Source organism: Schistocerca cancellata, chromosome 4 (genome assembly GCF_023864275.1).
Source record: "Schistocerca cancellata isolate TAMUIC-IGC-003103 chromosome 4, iqSchCanc2.1, whole genome shotgun sequence".
Lineage (NCBI taxonomy): Eukaryota > Metazoa > Arthropoda > Insecta > Orthoptera > Acrididae > Schistocerca > Schistocerca cancellata.
Genome location: NC_064629.1, coordinates 111,114,169 through 111,129,385, shown reverse-complemented (window position 1 = coordinate 111,129,385; position 15,217 = coordinate 111,114,169).

Genomic DNA, 15,217 nt, shown 5'->3' with positions numbered 1-15,217 from the left:
CTGCTGTCCCAGGAAAGGCTAAACCACGAACTATTAGAAGAGTTACTCCTCTTGTAAATAAGTCGAAATTTTGCCTTTTGTATTCAATATCGATGCAATTTCCGTGTTTCATCGTTGATTTGAGGGTCCATGGGATACAGTAAACCTGCAATGGTGCATCGGAATCTAATACTGCTGTCCCAGGAAAGGCTCAAAGCACGAACTATTAGAAAAGTTACTCCTCTTGTAAATAAGTCGACATTTTGCCCTTTGTATTCAATATCGATGTAATTTCTGTGTTTCATCGTTGATTTGAAGGTCCAAGAGATACAGTAAACCTGCAATGGTGCATCGGAACCTAATACTGCTGTCCCAGAAAGGCTAAAACACGAACTATTAGAAAAGTTACTCCTCTTGTAAATAAGTCGACATTTTGCATTTTGTATTCAATAACGATGCAATTTCTGTGTTTCATCGTTTATTTGAAGGTCCAAGAGATACAGTAAACCTGCAATGGTGCATCGGAATCTAATACTGCTGTCCCTGGAAAGGCTCAAATCACGAACTATTAGAAGATTTACTCCTCTTATAAATAAGTCGACATTTTGCCTTTTGTATTCAATATCGATGCAATTTCTGTGATTCATCCTTGATTTGAAAGTCCAAGGGATACAGTAAACCTGCAATGGTGCATCGGAATCTAATACTGCTGTCCCAGGAAAGGCTCAAAGCACGAACTATTAGAAGAGTTACTCCGCTTATAAATAAGTCGACATTTTGCCTTTTGTATTCAATATCGATGTAATTTCCGTGTTTCATCGTTGATTTGAAGGTCCAAGGGATACAGTAAACCTGCAATGGTGCATCGGAATCTAATACTGCTGTCCAAGGAAAGGCTCATAGCACGAACTATTAAAAGAGTTCCTCCTCATGTAAATAAGTTGACATTTTGCCATTTCTATTCAATATCGATGCAATTTCTGTGTTTCATCGTTAATTTGAAGGTCCAAGGGATACAGTAAACCTGCAATGGTGCATCGGAATCTAATACTGCTGTCCCAGGAAGGCTATAACACGAACTATTAGAAGAGTTACTCCTCTTGTAAATAAGTCGAAATTTTGCCTTTTGTATTCAATATCGATGCAATTTCCGTGTTTCATCGTTGATTTGAAGGTCCAAGGGATACAGTAAACCTGCAATGGTGCATCGGAATCTAATACTGCTGTCCCAGGAAAGGCTCAAAACACGAACTATTAGAAGTGTTACTCCTCTTGTAAGTAAGTAGAAATTTTGCCTTTTGTATTCAATATCGATGCAATTTCTGTGTTTCATCGTTGATTTGAAGGTCCAAGGGATACAGTAAACCTGCAATGGTGCTTCGGAAGCTAATACTGCTTTCCCAGGAAAGGCTAAAATCACGAACTATTAGTAGAGTTACTCCTCTAGTAAATAAGTCGACATTTTGCCTTTTGTATTCAATATCGATGCAATTTCTGTGTTTCATCGTTGATTTGAAGGTCCAAGGGATACAGTAAACCTTCAATGGTGCATCGGAATTTAATACTGCTGTCCCAGGAAAGACTCAAACTCGAACTATTGGAAGACTTACTCCTCTTAGAAATAAATCGACATTTTGCCTTTTGTATTCAATATCGATGCAATTTCTGTGATTCATCGATGATTTGAAGATCCAAGGGATACAGTAAACCTGCAATGGTGCATCGGAATCTAATACTGCTGTCCCAGGAAAGGCTCAATTCACGAACTATTAGAAGAGTTACTCCTCTTATAAATAAGTCGACATTTTGCCTTTTGTATTCAATATCGATGCAATTTCTGTGTTTCATCGTTGATTTGAAGGTCCAAGAGATAGAGTAAACCTGCAATGGTGCATCGGAATCTAATACTGCTGTCCCAGGAAAGGCTAAAACACGAACTATTAGAAGAGTTAATCCTCTTGTAAATAAGTCGAAATTTTGCCTTTTGTATTCCATAGCGATGCAATTTCCGTGTTTCATCGTTGATTTGAGGGTCCATGGGATACAGTAAACCTGCAATGGTGCATCGGAATCTAATACTGCTGTCCCAGGAAAGGCTCAAAGCACGAACTATTAGAAAAGTTACTCCCCTTGTAAATAAGTCGACATTTTGCCCTTTGTATTCAATATCGATGTAAATTCTGTGTTTCATCGTTGATTTGAAGGTCCAAGAGATACAGTAAACCTGCAATGGTGCATCGGAATCTAATACTGCTGTCCCAGAAAGGCTAAAACACGAACTATTAGAAGAGTTACTCCTCTTGTAAATAAGTCGACATTTTGCATTTTTTATTCAATAACGATGCAATTTCTGTGTTTCATCGTTTATTTGAAGGTCCAAGAGATACAGTAAACCTGCAATGGTGCATCGGAATCTAATACTGCTGTCCCTGGAAAGGCTCAAATCACGAACTATTAGAAGATTTACTCCTCTTATAAATAAGTCGACATTTTGCATTTTGTATTCAATATCGATGCAATTTCTGTGTTTCATTATTGATTTGAAGGTCCAAGGGATACAGTAAACCTGCAATGGTTCATCGGAATCTAATACTGCTGTCCCAGGAAAGGCTCAAAGCACGAACTATTAGAAGAGTTACTCCGCTTATAAATAAGTCGACATTTTGCCTTTTGTATTCAATATCGATGCAATTTCTGTGTTTCATCGTTGATTTGAGGTCCAAGGGGTACAGTAAACCTGCAATGGTGCATCGGAATCTAATACTGCTGTCCCAGGAAGGCTATAACACGAACTATTAGAAGAGTTACTCCTCTTGTAAATAAGTCGAAATTTTGCCTTTTGTATTCAATATCGATGCAATTTCCGTGTTTCATCGTTGATTTGAAGGTCCAAAAGATACAGTAAACCTGCAATGGTGCATCGGAATCTAATACTGCTCTCCCAGGAAAGGCTCAAAGCACGAAGGTTTAGAAGAGTTACTCCTCTTAGATGTAAGTCGTCATTTTGACTTTTGTATTCAATATCGATGCAATTTCTGTGTTTCATCGTTGATTTGAAGGTCCAAGAGATACAATAAACCTGCAATGGTGCATCGGAATCTAATACTGCTGTCCCAGGAAAGGCTAAAACACGAACTATTAGAAGAGTTACTCCTCTTGTAAATAAGTCGAAATTTTGCCGTTTGTATTCAATATCGAAGCAATTTCCGTGTTTCATCGTTGATTTGAAGGTCCAAGGGATACAGTAAACCTGCAATGGTGCATCGGAATCTAATACTGCTGTCCCAGGAAAGGCTCAAATCTCGAACTATTAGAAGAGTTACTCCTCTTGTAAATAAGTCGACATTTTGCCCTTTGTATTCAATATCGATGTAATTTCTGTGTTTCATCGTTGATTTGAAAGTCCAAGAGATACAGTAAACCAGCATTGGTGCATCGGAATCTAATACTGCTGTCCCAGAAAGGCTAAAACACGAACTATTAGAAGAGATACTCCTCTTGTCAATAAGTCGACATTTTGCCTTTTGTATTCAATATCGATGAATTTCTGTGTTTCATCGTTAATTTGAAGGTCCAAGGGATACAGTAAACCTGCAATGGTGCATCGGAATCTAATACTGCTGTCCCAGAAAAGGCTCAAATCACGAACTATTAGAAGATTTACTCCTCTTATAAGTAAGTCGACATTTTGCCTTTTGTATTCAATATCGATGCAATTTCTGTGTTTCATCGTTGATTTGAAGGTCCACGGGATACAGTAAACCTGCAATGGTGCATCGGAATCTAATACTGCTGTCCCAGGAAACGCTCAAAGCACGAACTATTAGAAGAGTTACTGCGCTTATAAATAAGTCGACATTTTGGATTTTGTATTCAATATCGATGCAATTTCCGTGTTTCATCGTTGATTTGAAGGTCCAAGAGATACAGTAAACCTGCAATGGCGCATCGGAATCTAATACTGCTGTCCCAGGAAAGGCTCATAGCACGAACTATTAGAAGAGTTCCTCCTCTTAGAAGTAAGTCGACATTTTGCCTTTTGTATTCAATATCGATGCAATTTCTGTGATTCATCGATGATTTGAAGATCCAAGGGATACAGTAAACCTGCAATGGTGCATCGGAATCTAATACTGCTGTCCCAGGAAAGGCTCAAATCACGAACTATTAGAGGAGTTACTCCTCTTATAAATAAGTCGACATTTTGCCTTTTGTATTCAATATCGATGCAATTTCTGTGTTTCATCTTTGATTTGAAGGTCCAAGAGATAGAGTAAACCTGCAATGGTGCATCGGAATCTAATACTGCTGTCCCAGGAAAGGCTAAAACACGAACTATTAGAAGAGTTACACCTCTTGTAAATAAGTCGAAATTTTGCCTTTTGTATTCAATATCGATGCAATTTCCGTGTTTCATCGTTGATTTGAAGGTCCAAGGGATACAGTAAACCTGCAATGGTGCATCGGAATCTAATACTGCTGTCCCAGGAAAGGCTCAAAGCACGAACTATTAGAAGAGTTACTCCACTTATAAAAAAGTCGACATTTTGCCTTTTGTATACAATATCGATGCAATTTCCGTGTTTCATCGTTGATTTGAAGGTCCAAGAGATACAGTAAACCTGCAATGGCGCATCGGAATCTAATACTGCTGTCCCAGGAAAGGCTCATAGCTCGAACTATTAGAAGAGTTCCTCCTGTTAGAAATAAGTCGACATTTTGCCTTTTGTATTCAATATCGATGCAATTTCTGTGATTCATCGTTGATTTGAAGGTCCAAGAGATAGAGTAAACCTGCAATGGTGCATCGGAATCTAATACTGCTGTCCCAGGAAAGGCTAAAACACGAACTATTAGAAGAGTTACTCCTCTTATAAATAAGTCGACATTTTGCCTTTTGTATTCAATATCGATGCAATTTCTGTGTTTCATCGTTGATTTGAAGGTCCAAGAGATAGAGTTAACCTGCAATGGTGCATCGGAATCTAATACTGCTGTCCCAGGAAAGGCTAAAACACGAACTATTAGAAGAGTTACTCCTCTTGTAAATAAGTCGAAATTTTGCCCTTTGTATTCAATATCGTTGTAATTTCTGTATTTCATCGTTGATTTGAAGGTCCAAGAGATACAGTAAATCTGCAATGGTGCATCGGAATCTAATACTGCTGTCCCAGAAAGGCTAAAACACGAACTATTAGAAGAGTTACTCCTCTTGTAAATAAGTCGACATTTTGCATTTTGTATTCAATAACGATGCAATTTCTGTGTTTCATCGTTTATTTGAAGGTCCAAGAGATACAGTAAACCGGCAATGGTGCATCGGAATCTAATACTGCTGTCCCTGGAAAGGCTCGAAGCATGAACTATTAGAAGAGTTACTCCTCTTGTAAATAAGTCGACATTTTGCCTTTTGTATTCACTATCGATGCAATTTCTGTGTTTCATCGTTGACTTTAAGGTCCAAGGGATACAGTAAACCTGCAATGGTGCATCGGAATCTAATACTAATGTCCCAGGAAAGGCTCAAAGCACGAACTATTAGAAGAGTTACATGTTTTGTAAATATGTCGACATTTTGCCTTTTGTATTCAATATCGATGCAATTTCTGTGTTTCATCGTTAATTTGAAGGTCCAAGGGATACAGTAAACCTGCAATGGTGCATCGGAATCTAATACTGCTGTCCCAGGAAAGGCTCAAATCACGAACTATTAGAAGATTTACTCCTCTTATAAGTAAGTCGACATTTTGCCTTTTGTATTCAATATCGATGCAATTTCTGTGTTTCATCGTTGATTTGAAGGTCCAAGGGATACAGTAAACCTGCAATGGTGCATCGGAATCTAATACTGCTGTCCCAGGAAAGGCTCAAAGCACGAACTATTAGAAGAGTTACTCCGCTTATAAATAAGTCGACATTTTGCCTTTTGTATTCAATATCGATGCAATTTCCGTGTTTAATCGTTGATTTGAAGATCCAAGAGATACAGTAAACCTGCAATGGCGCATCGGAATCTAATACTGCTGTCCCAGGAAAGGCTGATAGCACGAACTATTAGAAGAGTTCCTCCTCTTGTAAGTAAGTTGACATTTTGCCTTTTGTATTCAATATCGATGCAAATTCTGGGTTTCATCGTTGATTTGAAGGTCCAAGGGATACAGTAAACCTGGAATGGTGCATCGGAATCTAATACTGCTGTCCCTGGAAAGGCTTAATGCACGAACTATTAGAAGAGTTACTCCTCTTGTAAATAAGTCGACATTTTGCCTTTTGTATTCAATATCGATGCAATTTCTGTGTTTCATCGTTGATTTAAAGGTCCAAGGGATACAGTAAACCTGCAATGGTGCATCGGAATCTAATACTGCTGCCCCAGAAAGGCTAAAACACGAACTTTTAGAAGAGTTACTCCTCTTGTAAATAAGTCGACATTTTGCATTTTGTATTCAATAACGATGCAATTTCTGTGTTTCATCATTGATTTGAAGGTCCAAGAGATACAGTAAACCTGCAATGGTGCATCGGAATCTAATACTGCTGTCCCAGGAAAGGCTCAAAGCACGAACTATTAGAAGAGTTACTCCTCTTGTAAATAAGTCGACATTTTGCCTTTTGTATTTAATATCGATGGAATTTCCTTGTTTCATCGTTGATTTCAAGGTCCAAGGGATACAGTAAACCAGCAATGGTGCATCGGAATCTAATACTGCTGTCCCAGGAAAGGCTCAAAGCACGAACTATTAGAAGAGTTACTCCACTTGTAAATAAGTCGAAATTTTGCCTTTTGTATTCAATATCGATGCAGTTTCTGTGTTTCATCGTTGATTTGAAGGCCCAAGGGATACAGTAATCCTGCAATGGTGCATCGGAAACTAATACAGCTTTCCCAGGAAAGGCTAAAAGCACGAACTATTAGTAGAGTTACTCCTCTTGTAAATAAGTCGACATTTTGACTTTTGTATTCAATATCGATGCAATTTCTGTGTTTCATCGTTGATTTGAAGGTCCAAGGGATACAGTAAACCTGCAATGGTGCATCGGAATTTAATACTGCTGTTCCAGGAAAGGCTCAAATCACGAACTATTAGAAGAGTTACTCCTCTTATAAATAAGTCGACATTTTGCCTTTTGTATTCAATATCGATGCAATTTCTGTGTTTCATCGTTGATTTGAAGGTCCAAGAGATACAGTAAACCTGCAATGATGCATCGGAATGTAATACTGCTGTCCCAGGAAAGGCTAAAACACGAACTATTAGAAGAGTTACTCCTCTTGTAAATAAGTCGAAATTTTGCCTTTTGTATTCAATATCGATGCAATTTCCGTGATTCATCGTTGATTTGAAGGTCCAAGGGATACATTAAACCTGCAATGGTGCATCAGAATCTAATACTGCTGTCCCAGGAAAGGCTCAAAGCACGAACTATTAGAAGAGTTACTCCTCTTGTAAATAAGTCGACATTTTGCCCTTTGTATTCAATATCGATGTAATTTCTGTGTTTCATCGTTGATTTGAAGGTCCAAGAGATACAGTAAACCTGCAATGGTGCATCGGAATCTAATACTGCTGTCCCAGGAGGGCTAAAACACGAACTATTAGAAGAGTTACTCCTCTTGTAAATAAGTCGACATTTTGCATTTTGTATTCAATAACGATGCAATTTCTGTGTTTCATCGTTTATTTGAAGGTCCAAGAGATACAGTAAACCTGCCATGGTACATCGGAATCTAATACTGCTGTCCCTGGAAAGACTCAAAGCACGAACTATTAGAAGAGTTACTCCTCTTGTAAATAAGTCGACATTTTGCCTTTTGTATTCAATATCGATGCAATTTCTGTGTTTCATCGTTGACTTGAAAGTCCAAGGGATACAGTAAACCTGCAATGGTGCATCGGAATCTAATACTAATGTCCCAGGAAAAGCTCAAAGCACGAACTATTAGAAGAGTTACACCTCTTGTAAATAAGTCGACATTTTGCCTTTTGTATTCAATATCGATGCAATTTCTGTGTTTCATCGTTAATTTGAAGGTCCAAGGTATACAGTAAACCTGCAATGGTGCATCGGAATCTAATACTGCTGTCCCAGGAAAGGCTCAAAGCACGAACTATTAGAAGAGTTACTCCACTTATAAATAAGTCGACATTTTGCCTTTGTGTTCAATATCGATGCAATTTCCGTGTTTCATCGTTGATTTGAAGGTCAAAGGGATACAGTAAACCTGCAATGGTGCATCGGAATCCAATACTGCTGTCCCAGGAAAGGTTCAAAGCACGAACTATTAGAAGAGTTACTCCTCTTATAAATAAGTCGACATTTTGCCCTTTGTATTCAATATCAATGCAATTTCTGTGTTTCATCGTTGATTTGAAGGTCCAAGAGATACAGTAAATCTGCAATGGTGCATCGGAATCTAATACTGCTGTCCCAGAAAGGCTAAAACACGAACTATTAGAAGAGTTACTCCTCTTGTAAATAAGTCGACATTTTGCATTTTGTATTCAATAACGATGCAATTTCTGTGTTTCACCGTTGATTTGAAGGTCCAACAGATACAGTAAACCTGCAATGGTGCATCGGAATCTAATACTGCTGTCCCAGGAAAGGCTTAAAGCACGAACTATTAGAAGAGTTACTCCTCTTGTAAATAAGTCGACATTTTGCCTTTTGTATTCAATATCGATGCAATTTCTATGTTTCATCGTTGATTTGAAGGACTAAGGGATAAAGTAAACATGCAAAGGTGCATCGGAATCTAATACTGCTGTCCCAGGAAAGGCTAAAAGCACGAACTATTAGAAGAGTTACTCCTCTTGCAAATAAGTCAACATTTTGCCATTTGTATTCAATATCAATGCAATTTCTGTGTTTCATCGTTGATTTGAAGGTCCAAGGGATACAGTAAACCAGCAATGGTGCATCGGAATCTAATACTGCTGTCCCAGGAAAGGCTAAAAGCACGAACTATTAGAAGAGTTATTCCTCTTGTGAATAAGTCAACATTTTGCCTTTTGTATTCAATCTCGATGCAATTTCCGTGTTTCATCGTTGATTTGAAGGTCCAAGGGATACAGTAAACCTGCAATGGTGCATCGGAATATAATACTGCTGTCCCAGGAAAGGCTCAAAGCACGAACTATTAGAAGAGTTACTCCTCTTATAAATAAGTCGCCATTTTGCCTTTTGTATTCAATATCGATGCAATTTCTGTGTTTCATCGTTGATTTGAAGGTTCAAGAGATACAGTAAACCTGCAATGATGCATCGGAATGTAATACTGCTGTCCCAGGAAAGGCTAAAAGCACGAACTATTAGAAGAGTTATTCCTCTTGTAAATAAGTCGAAATTTTGCCTTTTGTATTCAATATCGATGCAATTTCCGTGTTTCATCGTTGATTTGAAGGTCCAAGGGATACATTAAACCTGCAATGGTGCATCAGAATCTAATACTGCTGTCCCAGGAAAGGCTCAAAGCACGAACTATTAGAAGAGTTACTCCTCTTGTAAATAAGTCGACATTTTGCCCTTTGTATTCAATATCGATGTAATTTCTGTGTTTCATCGTTGATTTGAAGGTCCAAGAGATACAGTAAACCTGCAATGGTGCATCGGAATCTAATACTGCTGTCCCAGGAGGGCTAAAACACGAACTATTAGAAGAGTTACTCCTCTTGTAAATAAGTCGACATTTTGCATTTTGTATTCAATAACGATGCAATTTCTGTGTTTCATCGTTTATTTGAAGGTCCAAGAGATACAGTAAACCTGCAATGGTACATCGGAATCTAATACTGCTGTCCCTGGAAAGGCTCAAAGCACGAACTATTAGAAGAGTTACTCCTCTTGTAAATAAGTCGACATTTAGCCTTTTGTATTCAATATCGATGCAATTTCTGTGTTTCATCGTTGACTTGAAAGTCCAAGGGATACAGTAAACCTGCAATGGTGCATCGGAATCTAATACTAATGTCCCAGGAAAAGCTCAAAGCACGAACTATTAGAAGAGTTACACCTCTTGTAAATAAGTCGACATTTTGCCTTTTGTATTCAATATCGATGCAATTTCTGTGTTTCATCGTTAATTTGAAGGTCCAAGGGATACAGTAAACCTGCAATGGTGCATCGGAATCTATTACTGCTGTCCCAGGAAAGGCTCAAATCACGAACTATTAGAAGTTTTACTCCTCTTATAAATAAGTCGACATTTTGCCTTTTGTATTCAATATCGATGCAATTTCTGTGTTTCATCGTTGATTTGAAGGTCCAAGGGATACAGTAAACCTGCAATGGTGCATCGGAATCTAATACTGCTGTCCCTGGAAAGGCTCAAAGCACGAACTATTAGAAGAGTACTCCTCTTGTAAATAAGTCGACATTTTGCCTTTTGTATTCAATATCGATGCAATTTCTGTGTTTCATCGTTGATTTGAAGGTCCAAGAGATACAGTAAACCTGCAATGGTGCATCGAAATCTAATAATGCTGTCCCAGGAAAGGCTAAAACACGAACTATTAGAAGAGTTACTCCCCTTGTAAATAAGTCGAAATTTTGCCTTTTGTATTCAATATCGATGCAATTTCCGTGTTTCATCGTTGATTTGAAGGTCCAAGGGATACAGTAAACCTGCAATGGTGCATCGGAATATAATACTGCTGTCCCAGGAAAGGCTCAAAGCACGAACTATTAGAAGAGTTACTCCTCTTGTAAATAAGTCGACATTTTGCCCTTTGTATTCAATATCGATGTAATTTCTGTGTTTCATCGTTAATTTGAAGGTCCAAGGGATACAGTAAAACTGCAATGGTGGATCGGAATCTAATACTGCTGTCCCAGGAAAGGCTCAAATTAAGAACTATTAGAAGATTTACTCCTCTTATAAATAAGTCGACATTTTGCCTTTTGTATTCAATATCGATGCAATTTCTGTGTTTCATCGTTGATTTGAAGGTCCAAGGTTTACAGTAAACCTGCAATGGTGCATCGGAATCTAATACTGCTGTCCCAGGAAAGGCTCAAAGCATGAACTATTAGAAGAGTTACTCCGCTTATAAATAAGTCGACATTTTGCCTTTTGTATTCAATATCGATGCAATTTCCGTGTTTCATCGTTGATTCGAAGGTCCAAGAGATACAGTAAACCTGCAATGGTGCATCGGAATCTAATACTGCTGTCCCAGGAAAGGCTCATAGCACGAACTATTAGAAGAGTTCCTCCTCATGTAAATAAGTTGACATTTTGCCTTTTGTATTCAATATCGATGCAATTTCTGTGTTTCATCGTTGATTTGAAGGTCCAAGGGATACAGTAAACCTGCAATGGTGCATCGGAATCTAATACTGCTGTCCCTGGAAAGGCTCAAAGCACGAACTATTAGAAGAGTACTCCTCTTGTAAATAAGTCGACATTTTGCCTTTTGTATTCAATATCGATGCAATTTCTGTGTTTCATCGTTGATTTGAAGGTCCAAGAGATACAGTAAACCTGCAATGGTGCATCGAAATCTAATAATGCTGTCCCAGGAAAGGCTAAAACACGAACTATTAGAAGAGTTACTCCCCTTGTAAATAAGTCGAAATTTTGCCTTTTGTATTCAATATCGATGCAATTTCCGTGTTTCATCGTTGATTTGAAGGTCCAAGGGATACAGTAAACCTGCAGTGGTGCATCGGAATCTAATACTGCTGTCCCAGGAAAGGCTCAAAGCACGAACTATTAGAAGAGTTACTCCTCTTGTAAATAAGTCGACATTTTGCCCTTTCTATTCAATATCGATGTAATATCTGTGTTTCATCGTTGATTTGAAAGTCCAAGAGATACAGTAAACCTGCAATGGTGCATCGGAATCTAATACTGCTGTCCCAGAAAGGCTAAAACACGAACTATTAGAAGAGTTACTCCTCTTGTGAATAAGTCGACATTTTGCATTTTGTATTCAATAACGATGCAATTTCTGTGTTTCATCGTTTATTTGAAGGTCCAAGAGATACAGTAAACCGGCAATGGTGCATCGGAATCTAATACTGCTGTCCCTGGAAAGGCTCGAAGCACGAACTATTAGAAGAGTTACTCCTCTTGTAAATAAGTCGACATTTTGCCTTTTGTATTCACTATCGATGCAATTTCTGTGTTTCATCGTTGACTTTAAGGTCCAAGGGATACAGTAAACCTGCTATGGTGCATCGGAATCTAATACTAATGTCCCAGGAAAGGCTCAAAGCACGAACTATTAGAAGAGTTACAGGTTTTGTAAATAAGTCGACATTTTGCCTTTTGTATTCAATATCGATGCAATTTCTGTGTTTCATCGTTAATTTGAAGGTCCAAGGGATACAGTAAACCTGCAATGGTGCATCGGAATCTAATACTGCTGTCCCAGGAAAGGCTCAAATCACGAACTATTAGAAGATTTACTCCTCTTATAAGTAAGTCGACATTTTGCCTTTTGTATTCAATATCGATGCAATTTCTGTGTTTCATCGTTGATTTGAAGGTCCAAGGGATACAGTAAACCTGCAATGGTGCATCGGAATCTAATACTGCTGTCCCAGGAAAGGCTCAAAGCACGAACTATTAGAAGAGTTACTCCGCTTATAAATAAGTCGACATTTTGCCTTTTGTATTCAATATCGATGCAATTTCCGTGTTTAATCGTTGATTTGAAGGTCCAAGAGATACAGTAAACCTGCAATGGCGCATCGGAATCTAATACTGCTGTCCCAGGAAAGGCTGATAGCACGAACTATTAGAAGAGTTCCTCCTCTTGTAAATAAGTTGACATTTTGCCTTTTGTATTCAATATCGATGCAAATTCTGGGTTTCATCGTTGATTTGAAGGTCCAAGGGATACAGTAAACCTGCAATGGTGCATCGGAATCTAATACTGCTGTCCCTGGAAAGGCTTAATGCACGAACTATTAGAAGAGTTACTCCTCTTGTAAATAAGTCGACTTTTGCCTTTTGTATTCAATATCGATGCAATTTCTGTGTTTCATCGTTGATTTGAAGGTCCAAGGGATACAGTAAACCTGCAATGGTGCATCGGAATCTAATACTGCTGTCCCAGAAAGGCTAAAACACGAACTATTAGAAGAGTTACTCCTCTTGTAAATAAGTCGACATTTTGCATTTTGTATTCAATAACGATGCAATTTCTGTGTTTCATCATTGATTTGAAGGTCCAAGAGATACAGTAAACCTGCAATGGTGCATCGGAATCTAATACTGCTGTCCCAGGAAAGGCTCAAAGCACGAACTATTAGAAGAGTTACTCCTCTTGTAAATAAGTCGACATTTTGCCTTTTGTATTCAATATCGATGTAATTTCCTTGTTTCATCGTTGATTTCAAGGTCCAAGGGATACAGTAAACCAGCAATGGTGCATCGGAATCTAATACTGCTGTCCCAGGAAAGGCTCAAAGCACGAACTATTAGAAGAGTTACTCCACTTGTAAATAAGTCGAAATTTTGCCTTTTGTATTCAATATCGATGCAGTTTCTGTGTTTCATCGTTGATTTGAAGGCCCAAGGGATACAGTAATCCTGCAATGGTGCATCGGAAACTAATACAGCTTTCCCAGGAAAGGCTAAAAGCACGAACTATTAGTAGAGTTACTCCTCTTGTAAATAAGTCGACATTTTGCCTTTTGTATTCAATATCGATGCAATTTCTGTGTTTCATCGTTGATTTGAAGGTCCAAGGGATACAGTAAACCTGCAATGGTGCATCGGAATTTAATACTGCTGTCCCAGGAAAGGCTCAAATCACGAACTACTAGAAGAGTTACTCCTCTTATAAATAAGTCGTCATTTTGCCTTTTGTATTCAATATCGATGCAATTTCTGTGTTTCATCGTTGATTTGAAGGTCCAAGAGATAAAGTAAACCTGCAATGATGCATCGGAATGTAATACTGCTGTCCCAGGAAAGGCTAAAAGCACGAACTATTAGAAGAGTTACTCCTCTTGTAAATAAGTCGAAATTTTGCCTTTTGTATTCAATATCGATGCAATTTCCGTGTTTCATCGTTGATTTGAAGGTCCAAGGGATACATTAAACCTGCAATGGTGCATCAGAATCTAATACTGCTGTCCCAGGAAAGGCTCAAAGCACGAACTATTAGAAGAGTTACTCCTCTTGTAAATAAGTCGACATTTTGCCCTTTGTATTCAATATCGATGTAATTTCTGTGTTTCATCGTTGATTTGAAGGTCCAAGAGATACAGTAAACCTGCAATGGTGCATCGGAATCTAATGCTGCTGTCCCAGGAGGGCTAAAACACGAACTATTAGAAGAGTTACTCCTCTTGTAAATAAGTCGACATTTTGCATTTTGTATTCAATAACGATGCAATTTCTGTGTTTCATCGTTTATTTGAAGGTCCAAGAGATACAGTAAACCCGCACTGGTACATCGGAATCTAATACTGCTGTCCCTGGAAAGGCTCAAAGCACGAACTATTAGAAGAGTTACTCCTCTTGTAAATAAGTCGACATTTTGCCTTTTGTATTCAATATCGATGCAATTTCCGTGTTTCATCGTTGATTTGAAGGTCCAAGGGATACATTAAACCTGCAATGGTGCATCAGAATCTAATACTGCTGTCCCAGGAAAGGCTCAAAGCACGAACTATTAGAAGAGTTACTCCTCTTGTAAATAAGTCGACATTTTGCCCTTTGTATTCAATATCGATGTAATTTCTGTGTTTCATCGTTGATTTGAAGGTCCAAGAGATACAGTAAACCTGCAATGGTGCATCGGAATCTAATACTGCTGTCCCAGGAGGGCTAAAACACGAACTATTAGAAGAGTTACTCCTCTTGTAAATAAGTCGACATTTTGCATTTTGTATTCAATAACGATGCAATTTCTGTGTTTCATCGTTTATTTGAAGGTCCAAGAGATACAGTAAACCTGCAATGGTACATCGGAATCTAATACTGCTGTCCCTGGAAAGGCTCAAAGCACGAACTATTAGAAGAGTTACTCCTCTTGTAAATAAGTCGACATTTAGCCTTTTGTATTCAATATCGATGCAATTTCTGTGTTTCATCGTTGACTTGAAAGTCCAAGGGATACAGTAAACCTGCAATGGTGCATCGGAATCTAATACTAATGTCCCAGGAAAAGCTCAAAGCACGAACTATTAGAAGAGTTACACCTCTTGTAAATAAGTCGACATTTTGCCTTTTGTATTCAATATCGATGCAATTTCTGTGTTTCATCGTTAATTTGAA